Genomic DNA, 11,415 nt, shown 5'->3' on the forward strand with positions numbered 1-11,415 from the left:
ATTCTCCTCACAGGAACTTGGGCATGTACACACACGTGCCCATTGAGTTCCAAGCCACTGGATCAGGGACTCGAACTATAATTGACTATGTGGGAATCCAGTGACTTAACTGCTATGCCATCTGCTGGCCCAACCTGCATGATTTTTAGACTGCCAGGTCTGGGACTTGAATTATGGTTGACCATGTGGGAGTCAGCACCTTAACCACCATGCCACGCATTGGCCCATAAGACTATTTAATTTCAAAAATTTGGAAAGTTCTGAGAAATATAAGGAGAATTTTTTTTACAAAAGGGAAAAACCAGAAGTCTCTAAGTCCAATACTTTATATCTTTTCTGTTCCTTTGCACTCTTTTTGCTATAACAGGGAGCTTTTCTAGCTTACTTCTCTCTGTGACTTCCGGTGAGGAAGTTTGCTTTAAGATCTCTTATTCATTATGACAAGGCGACAGTGATTGAGCTCCCTCTCTGAGAGCAGCAGGGTGAGTCAGCCACAGCGACATGGAAGGGACACAAATAGAGACAGCTGGACCATCTCCAGGGCAGTTTCTGCAACTCTAGGGCTGCAGGCAGAGTCCCCTGTGTCCCCTGAGAGCCTGTGGGTCCTTCTGCACTAGCCCTCAGGAGCCCGCATTTCCACCCCACAGCTGGAGTGGGCTGGTGGGGCCTCAGTGACTGACCTCTTACTGGGAACTGTTAGTCTTACAGGGTCACAGGTCCTCCCCTGTGAAAGTCCCTCTCTCGGTCCCAGCAGAGATATGATACATTCCATTCTCTGACCCATGGGCCCATGGAAAGGACTTGGAATTTAGAGCCAGGCCACCTTGGGCTCTAACTCTAACTCAATCACTTGGTAGTTTAAGGATTCTGAGCAAAGTTAAGTTCTCTGCGTCTTAGTGTTCTTAACTGTGAGATGGGGCTACTCATGCCACCCCGCAGGGTCATTGTGAAGCTTAGAGATAATGGGTGTGAATTACCCACAGCCTAAGAGGCACTCAGTCAACAGCAGCTAGTACTGTCACTGTCTGCCCTCGGGGCATCTCTAGGCTTATGTCCAAAAAACTCTATTGTTAAATTTAAAGGACAGACAGAGAGAGAGGCACATCCACAAGGTCTTCACACTGTGATCAACCCCAAGACCGCCCCCCCCCCCAGCCAGGGTCAGAGCATACATGTAGCTGACTTAGTCAGTGAGGTCCGAGGACACAAACCCAGGACCTTCCTCATGTGGGCTCAGTTGCTCCTCAACCTGGCCCCAACTCTTTTAATTTTGGTTTCACATCTCATTTTGTTCATGCACGTGTATTTTAAACAAATTCAAAATTTCTAAACAGCACTAACATTCTCCAAAGATTTCAGAGCCTCTCCCCTCTCTCTCTCTCTCTCTCACACACACACACATTCACATTTTGTTGCTTGTGGTAAAATGATACAAGGCAAGGATCAAAATTACCCCCTGTCCCTTGGGAGCCTTTAATCTCATTGGAGAGACAAGGCTTAGATGCAAGATACAATTAGAGAATAATCAAAGCCAGCGAGAGCTCTCAAATGTGCTGAGTACAATGTTCTGTCCCTGTCTGCTTCCGAATTCCACTCCCGCTGTATTAAACAATGGGGCCATACTGCTGACTCATGCTCAACTTCTGGACCCCAGAGTACAATATTTCTCTGCGGTATACGCACTATAACAAGTCAGAATATTCTACCGTGTGTCATATTTCTGTAGCATATTTTCTTTGGGCAGTTTTCCCTGATGTTTTCCCCAGCATTTGTCCTTATCAAAGTTGAGTCTGTTAGCCTCTGATCATTGCTCTGGGCTGTCAACGTGGCAACACCATGGACCAGCATCCGAACAGAGGTGGTTGGAGGCATGCTCTTCACACAGCTGTGCTTGCCTGGAGCATCTGGCTTTCCCGCATTTCCTCTCTGCTCGGGATTCCTAACTGCTGGGGTACTGGGAGGAGGAGGTAGAGAGGGACAGACCGCAGTGACCGTATCCCTAACAGAGAGAGGACCTTGAGCTCCCACTTCAACGGGAAGGAGGGCCGGCGAGAACTTTCTGGACAGACCATGTTACAAGCCTACATGTGGGCACTGGTGTTGACAGGAGAGACTTCACTGGTTCTGAGAGAGAGGAGTGAGCTGATTTTCTGAGATGGAGCCTCACACACCTTAACACACCTTTCTCTCATATTTTCTGTCCTCCTTAAGGACAGGCTGTCTGAGGGACTGTTTCTTTTGGCTGAATATGGTGGCAGGACAATTCTCAGAGCCTTTTCACCTCACCATGGATCCGTGAGACGGGTGCGATCAGCTATAAAGGCTTAGTGGGAGGAAATGGTTTTTTCCTAAGTCTGTTAGAAATGGAAAGAGACAGTGTGCCAGGTGCCAGCGATGTGACGTGAGCGCACCGCGAGGCTGGCTTGGGAGGATTTTCCAAGGTAGCCCGGGCATTGTCTGCCTTCAAGGTGGTTCCGTCCAGCGTAACTGACAGGAGAAGCAGACAGGTGGAGCGTCTTCCCAGACGGTGACGTGGGAACGATGCAGCCTCTGTTCACCAGGGCACGTATGTGAGCGCCAAGTGAAATGTTAGACCCGGAGGAGGGTTTTAAAAATCAGCTCAAAATTCGCACTTTGCAGTTAAAACAAGCAAGGCTTAGAGAACAACTGAAGGTCATGACAGCTGGTTGGCAGTGGACCTGGAATGAGAACCCAGACCTGTTGACTGATTGGGGGTCAATTCCACCACAATACTCTCCACTGTGGGGATGGTTAAAGTTGAGTTAAGGTGACCTGGGACGGCTGTATTTGAAAATTATCGTTAAGTGTGAGAGGCCTGGTTTGCCTGGGAGATGCATTTTGGATTAGTGTGGGTGGTTTTGTGGGAACAGAGAAGGGGAGAGAAGGTCTCAGTTACTACTACTCTGTCTTAAACCAAGGAGGCATTCAGTTGTAGTTATTTAAACGTTTTTTGGACTTACTGAGCACACACACACATAGAAGTGCCAGCATCCTTTCCAATTAATATTTTTTGATTGAGGTGGAAGTGACTGAGTCATATTCCTGAGTAGGTTTGCCTAATTATAGACAGTGCCAGCTGGTAAGTGTGCTGATAGAGCCGGATAAAAAGCCTCACATGAAAATTCTCAGCGTGGTTGGAGGGGTCATTGATTAACGTAGGAATGTTGTCCTTGTCAACTTTGGCCGTCTCAGCAAATCCCCAACATGTGACAGTTTACGAAACACAGAAATAGTTACATAAAACATACTTGTGCCCTGAAATAAATGGGCCATTTTACCTGTGTGACTGTTTTCTTTACTGATCTCTTCAAAGTGCTAAAATAAAGTGCCCTAGCTCTTCATTAGGCGATCACGAGCAGACGCCCACTCGTGGTGGGAAGAAGTCCATAGTGAATGCAGAACATGAAATGCTGTCCTCTTAATAAATGGCCTTCCGTGAGGGGACAGTCTGGGCCTTCCAGAGTCCATTAGTTACTCACCCCCCTCTTTACTTGACCACTCCGCACACACAGCACTTCCTAGTTACGCGTCATCGTATGCAGTGGTTTCCGACGGCTCTTACGTGATCTCGTTGGAGCTGTGCACCAGCCGTTGGGGCCGGTACGCGTCCTGTGTCCTGTTTTACAGAAGCAGCAGAGAAGCAGCGCGTTCGGAGCCTGAGAAAGTGACACGCAGCTCCATCAGAGCCTGGGCTCTTTTGCAGTTGTATTCTGGGTTTAGAAGAATAAACCTGTTTCGGGGCCTCAGTGCTAGTCTCAGAGAGGCTGATTGACTTGCCCAAGGCCACACGACTGTAGGTGGCAAATCCAGGATGCCATCCGAGACTTCGTTTATACCGTTCTTCAGAGAGAGAACGGGGCAGCACCCCAGCAGGGCCCTCCCGCTGCAGCCCTCCTCGGCTCAGCCAGCCCGCACCGCAGCCACGTGCACCCAGCTCCTCAGGGAGCTCTCTTCCTGCATGGTCAGCCTTGCAGAGTGCGCCATCGTACTGCTGCACCGTCTGGGCCCCACTCAGGATTTCTGACTCCAGGGAATCGCTCTGCTCCCAGAGCGGTGCTTCTCAAAACTAGTGAGAGTGGGGACCAGCAGGTGGCACAGTGGTCATGACCGATCGCGGTTCAAGTCCCAGACCTGCTGGCTTCCTTTCTCACTTTCCCTGACTTTCTCTCTCTCTGTGTCTCTCTCTGCGAAGCACACATGCCCTGTAGCAAAATTAATAATAATAATAAATAATGAATTAATGAAATAAATAATTATTTGAAGAGGAAAGAAACCAAACTAGTGAGAACATCAGAATTGCCTGGAAGACTTATGAAACCCTAGATTGCTGGCCTTGGCTGGCAGTTTTAGGGGCAACGGGGACGGGTGGAGGAGGGGTGTGAGGCTAAGAATCTGTATTTCAACAAGTTTTCAGTGTCACCAAAGCTGCTGGTCTGAAAACCACACGCTGAGGGCTACTTGCCATGCAAGGGTAGTAGGTGTTGAAGGCAATGGCTGTGTGAGGCGAGGCATTTGTGAGGTCACCGGGCTGAGCTGATCCACCATATAGGGGCGCCAAAACAGCATCGTGTACATGCTAAGTCTGCCAATCGAAACCGATCCAATTTATTATTATTATTATTATTATTATTATTATTTAGAGATTTTTTGCTATAGCGCACATGTGCTCATCAGAGAGACAGAGAGAGACAGAGAGACAGCAAGGAATCAGCCCCCTCCAGGGGGGATGGCCATGTCACAATCCCTTCCTCGTTCTCCTCTCAGGGTTTTGAGCATGCATGCACACACACCCAGAGTGAGTTTTAAGCCGCTGGGTCCAGGACTTGAACCGCAGTTCACTATGTGGGAGTCCAGTGACATAACCATTATGCCATCTGCCTGTTCCCCAAACAAAACAATTAAAAATAAATCCTTAGTGTGGCCCCAGCTGGAGTCAGCCAGGAGCTGCTTAGAAACCCAGAATCAGTCCCGCAGAGTTAGCGTCTGCACCTGAGCAAGGGCAGCGGGGATGTGAGCAGTGCCCGGCATGCCCAGTTGCCAGCTTGCAGGGCGCGGTCCGGGCGCTAGACACGGGACGGATAATCATCAGTCTTTCCCTGGGCATTTCCTGTGCGGCAGGCACCCTCTGAGCACTTCGGCACGTTATGTCAGTTAATCCTCGTAATTATCCTAGGAGAAGGATACTGAGCTTCTTCCCATCGTAAAGTAGAGGCATACCAGGGTGCGGGGGGGCTGGGGCCTGCACTGCTTCTCACTCAGCACAGGACAGGTCAGGGGTTTTGTTCTTTGAATATTTTACTTTGTTTTAATTTCTTTTATACATTCAATCACTATACATCACTTAGCTTATAAAGTGAATTCTCCCGACATGAATACGGGTTCTAAAGCTGGGCAGGTCCTTCCCAAAGGCTTCTCTCTCACCCTGTAGGCTACGAGTCTGAAAGTTGTGGCTGGATTCTCCCGACATGAATACGGGTTCTAAAGCTGGGCAGTCCCTTCCCAAAGGCTTCTCTCTCACCCTGTAGGCTACGAGTCTGAAAGTTGTGGCTGCCGTATGGACAGTTGGGAGGCAGAAGGAGAGACGTGAGAATATGAAGTAAGAGGTCATAATCTGAACAGGTTGCAGGGCTGGGGGACCTGTCTGTGCGCCCCGGGACCTGGGCTGGGATGCCGCAGCAGCTTCCGATGAGGTAGACTCTGGTGAGTCCTGCTTCTTAGCATCTGCACTTGTAGAATTGAAATAATCTTAACACTTGACAAGGAGAAAAGGAATCCTACCGGCAGCTGGACAGGAAGGAGGGTGCTGAGAATTAAAAATGAAACCACAAGGCTTCAAAAGGGACTGCCCTGTGATTTGACAGAACAGATAAACTGCGTCAAATCAAAACCAAGACCATCGTAGGCCATCACAAACTATCCGAGCACTGACTTTTACCGGCTTGTTCAGATCCAGGCGTGCCAAGGTAAGACCACAGGCAATCCGATCTACGGTGATGCCACGGAACCCACGTGTTCTAAACACAAAGCCACGGACGGTTCCAGCATCTTCCTCGGTTATCCCTGCCAAGCCCATCCGATGACCTACTCCGGCTCCCCAAACCCTAGGAAGACGTCTTTCCAGGGCCGGCAGGTGACACAGTAGTTAAGGCACTAAACTCCCACATGATCGACCATGGTTCAAGTCCCAGACCTGGCAGCTTGAAAATCACACTGGGTCTGTGTGCATTCATGCCCAAAATCTGGGGAAGAGAACGGAGAAGAAGGGATTGCAGTGTGACCATTCCCCCGGGGGGATGATTTCTCACTTTCCCTCTCACTGTCTCTCTCTGGCAAGCACACACACCCTTTGGTAAAAACCTTAAAAAAAAAAAAAAAAACACCTCTTTCCTGACTCCCCTCTTTGGAGACACCCACGGCTCCCTGTGGTACGTGGTCTCCCTTGCTGTAGCAAGCGATGACCTGCCCGCTGCAGGTGTGTTCCCAGTGGCCTCTGGCTGGTGGGCTCCAATACAATAATATTCCACCTCCCCACCTCATAGACTTGTTACGAATATCACATAAAATAAAGCGCAGAGCTCCATGAAAATGTGAGCTTCTACATTTGTAATTGACATCATTTGTGTGCTGGGCCAGGATCCCCCCAAAGATAATGAGGTCGTAAGTTGAAAAAGGATACCAGGTCTCATTTATCCTTATGTCTGCAGTGTCCAGAAGAGTCCCTGACGCATGAGGTACTCAACTGTTGGTAGGTTGGATGAGAAAACATAAATGAACAAATGGAAAACAAATCATTCTTCAGTTCTTTTTTGCCCTGCTCCAGCCCTGGGAATGATAAGAGACTTTTGCAAATGGCAGAAAGGGATTCCTGAGTGTTTGAAAGTGATGGTTACCACCTGGGCAGACCGCAGTGGCCAGCTCTGTAACTTTGTAACAGTTACAGATAACCTCGTTTGCCTCGTACCTTACCTACCTGCAAGCTGCCTGGAATTGCTAGTGGGAATACTATTCCCCTTGCTCACAAAGTCGATCCAGGAGCAGGCACCGTGCAGCTGGATGGCGGCGTGTTTATAGCCCGTGGAACTAGTGTGTATCAGCATATTAGCTGGTGCCTCTCGTAATCACACCCGTGTTTAGCAGAGTGATAAATGGAGGGCTTTGGTAATAGACTCGCGCCAGGCGGAACTCACGGCTCATGGAACGGGGTGACTGCATCAAACGCTCTAAAATCCTTTTGGCACAGTGAGTTCCAGCTATGGCTAGGATCTCTGGGGATGCTGTCCATCAGTCAGCAGCTACTGGAGAATTCTTCCGACTCGGAAAGCACAGGGCCTGCCCAGGGCCATCTGCTTCCTTTCTCGCCTCCAGGGCTGGCAGCAGGAGGCGCACCCCCTCCTCCCGTTCTCCCCCGACCCCACTGCCCAGCTGTGATGACTTCCAAGAGCTGTACCCAGAGGACTCAGCAGGCACCTGTCCCGGCACGGCAGGAGTGAGCGGACTGCGCTGGCAAACAAGCAGAGCAGTTATCTCCAGACGCGCAGGCCCTCCCAGCTGGAATTCGACCAAGGCTTTCTGAAGGCATCTCCTCTGCTAAGGCTGACTCTCCTGGCTCTTACGGAGGAAACTGTTCCAGCACCTTCCCTCCCAGTGCCCTCTTCCCAGGGCAAGACGGAGGCGGAGAAAACGCTGCGTTAGCACCCCCTTTCATTTCTAGCTAGCAGAGGGACGCTCGCCCCTGGAACAGAAGTGACATGAGCCTTCAGTGGGTTCCAGGCCAGTGCAGCGTTCCTCTCGGCAGGCCAGAAAGGACGAAGGCTGTCCCCAGCTGAGCCCTCGTGCTTCCTGGGTACCAGCCAGGATTTAGTGGCTCCAGTGCCATCGCCAACTCCTTCTCCCTGTCCAGACCCTGCTCTCAGACTGGGCAGGACGATGTTGACTTAAGGTGAGAGAATGAGGTTTGTTTTGTTTTGTTTTGTTTTTGTTTTTAATATATATTTGCCTTAGGATAGATATGTGTGCTCACCAGAGAGAGACGTCACCTCCCCAGAGGGGAGAGGGATGGCCACACCACAATCTCTTGTCCTCCATCCTCCTCTCAAGATCTCGGGCACATGTGCACACGTGCCCAGCATGTTTTCAGGTTGCCAGGGCCCAGACGTGAACCGTGGAGTTGGCTATGTGGGATCCAGTGCCTTAACCACCACACCACCTGCTGACAGGACATTGTCCTATCTAGTTTGAGAGCAGGTTCTGGGCAGGGAGAGGGGATTGGCAGTTAGAGCCACTAAAATCCTTCATGCTCGACCACTGCTGTCTAGTGGGAACCTTGAATTCGGCTGGTCCCAGAACCCAGGTTTACCATGTATTTTTTCTGTGCATTTCCCCCGATGTCCGTTTTCGCCACTAGAAAATAGCATCTCAGGGCCAGCAGATGGTTCGAGATTGAGGCAGCTGGGTCCCATAGGCTGAATGCACAGTTGGAGTCTGGATCCAGCACCTTAAAAATATGGTGGGCTCGTGCGCATGCGTGCCCAAAATCCCAAGAGAAGGATGGATTGTGGCATGGTCATCTCCCGTGGGGAATGATTTCTCACTTTCTCCCTCTCTATCTGTCTCTGTCTCTGGCAAGTACATGCACTCGATAGCAAAATGCTAAAGGAAAAAAATAGTGTCTCTTAGTGTTCTTTTTCCGTTCTTTGTACCCTAGAATTAAGTATAAGAGGACTTCAGAAAAGCTGAATCATTTTTTCATGATATTCATCTATATGAGCTTTTTTATTTTTACTCTTTTTTTTTTTTTTTTTTGGAGACGTTTTTGCTATAGGACACGTGTGCTCACTAGAAAGAGAGAGAGACAAAGAGACAGAAAGCGAGAAATCACTCCCCAGGAGGAATGGCCACACCACAATCCCTTCTCCTCCATTCTCCTCTCGGGATCTTGGGCACGCACGCACACGCGCCCAGCATGAGTTTAAGCCACCAGGTCCAGGACTAGAATCGCAGTCGACTACATGGGAGTCCAGCAACATAGCCACTACACTAACTGCTGGTCTCTAGCCTTTTGATTTTTAATACCTTCCTTAGCTGTAAATGGACTTTTCTTTCTTTTCTTGAGATAGATTTTTGCCATAGGGTGTATGTGCTCTCCAGAGAGACAGTGAGGAAGAAAACAAGAAGTCACCCTCCAGGGGAAATGACCACACCACAATCCCTTCTCTTCCTTCTTATCTCAGGCTTTTGGACACACATGCATGTGTGCCCAGTGTGAGTTTCGAGCCCCTGAGTCCAGGACTTGAACTGTGTTCAACCACATGGGAGTTCAGAGTCCAAACCACCATGCTACCTGCTGGTCCCTTTATGAACTTTTTGAAGCCCTTTCATATAGTATCTTTATTTGTAACAAATGCAGGATAGATGCATTTATTTTAACAAAACACATGTGGCCAAAGACTATATGATTGTGGCATTCTAATAGATTTGAGATTCAATATCTTTTTTTTTTTTTTTTTTTTTTTTGCCATTATGTCAATGACACCCCCAGAGGGGAGTGCCATATGGTACATGCACTCACCAGAGAGGAGAGAGACAGGGAGAGACAGGGAGAGGGAAAGTGAGAAATCACCCCCCAGTGGGGATAGCCATGCTGCAATCCCTTCTCCTCCGTCCTCCTCCTGGGGTTTTGGGCGCACGCACACGCGCCCAGCGTGATTTTCAAGCCGACAGATGGGTGGCCTTCGGGAGTTCAGCTCCTTACGCACCACACCACCAGCTGGCCCCAAGATTCAGTATCGATCTTACATCGTCTTTCTGGGTAAAAGCTCTATAGAGACTTTCCAAAGCGAACCACTTGCTGTCCCTGCTGCACGGGCACCGCCTCCAGGGCTCCTGTGGAACTTCGGGCAGCACCGACCCACGATCCCGGCCTTTGCTCCCCATCTCCTCACAGACATTGCGCTCCCCATGGGACGCGGCCAGTGCCTCTGTACTTCGCAGGGGGCTAGTTTCCTGAGTCTCTAGGCGGATGGCATTTTGTTGGACTTCATAAATTATTTGACTTAGTTGGCTTTTTCCATCTGTCGTTTCCCATGATTCCTGGGGTGGGCTAGGGAGGTGGTGGGAACTCCCTGCCTCGACTTGCTGGGATCTGTCTTAGAATCCAAATATCTTATGCAATTAGAGCGAGGTGTAGGGAGGGGGTGCCTTGAACAAAAATGGACCCAAACATACAGATTGACATTGTGATGCTCCTTCAAAGCAATCACCTGTAAATGCCAATTTGCCACATATTGGGTGGGAGAGGAGGAGACTAACGTGGACCCGAGAGCCAGAAGTCCTGGGTTCAAATCTCAGCTCTGTCACTCACTGGCTGTGCAGTCCTGGGCATGTTTACATCCTGGGACTTCAGTGTCCACCTCTCTAAGTGAGGGTAAAGTAATAAGGACCTCCTGCCACTGTGAGGCGTAAATGAGTACATATACCAAAGGACTTCAAAATGTTTGTGGAAAAATCAAATAATAGCATGATTTTATTTTGGTTCAAAAAACTTGAAATCCATGTGCCATTTTCTCATAATATGCTCCTTCCATAAGCTTTCTGAAGCCCCTCCTGTGTAAGATACTTAGAAGGGTATCTGGCATAGAGAAGTCCCATTACTAACTATTGCTTTTGTTAAAATAAAGCTGGTGTAAGTTTTCTTTGTGTCCAGAGCAGCTTTTTTAACTCATCATAAATATAACATAGCCTTTAAACGAATTCTATATTATAGCTTTTCTGCTACTTATGACTAGATTCATTAACTTATAGTACTCATTAAGTGTAGTGTTACTTTACCAGGTAGAGGGAGACGGTCTTATTCTGAAAAGGAGGAAATCTTATTCTAACATAGTTTGATAAAAATCCCTCCCTCCTTGCCTTCAGGAAGGCAAAACGTTTCTGGCTTTTCTCTCTATTAGTTTTCTTTCGTTATGTTCTCAACCAGGCACCTCTGGGTGAGTGATGTTAATGACGTCAGTCGGTCTTTCTCTGTGAGCAGACGTAAGCATGAGCGATCGCAGTCCTTAGTTCTAGGCGTCCTGCAGACGCAGGGGCTGCGCAGATGCGTCCCTGGCTCATCTCGGGGTAAGCATCTCGCAACACCAGATTTCACATTTCTATCGGAAACTTCCAGCGGGCAGAGGTCAACATCAAGAAGAACTTACTCTTCCCGTTGGAGGGCAGGCACAGCAGGTCCCATCCGCTCTGGAAAGGGGTGCAAGGCCGATTTCCACCTCATTCTGACATAGTGGTGCCACGTGGCCGCCCCTCACCCTGCCTGGGCTCCACTGGGGACATCCGAGCCCGTGCTGCTGAAGACCTGTTGAGGATGTTGCTCTGTCTGTCTGTCTGTCTGTCTCTTTC

Source organism: Tupaia chinensis, unplaced genomic scaffold (assembly GCF_000334495.1).
Source record: "Tupaia chinensis unplaced genomic scaffold, TupChi_1.0 Scaffold000070_1, whole genome shotgun sequence".
Classification (NCBI taxonomy): domain Eukaryota; kingdom Metazoa; phylum Chordata; class Mammalia; order Scandentia; family Tupaiidae; genus Tupaia; species Tupaia belangeri.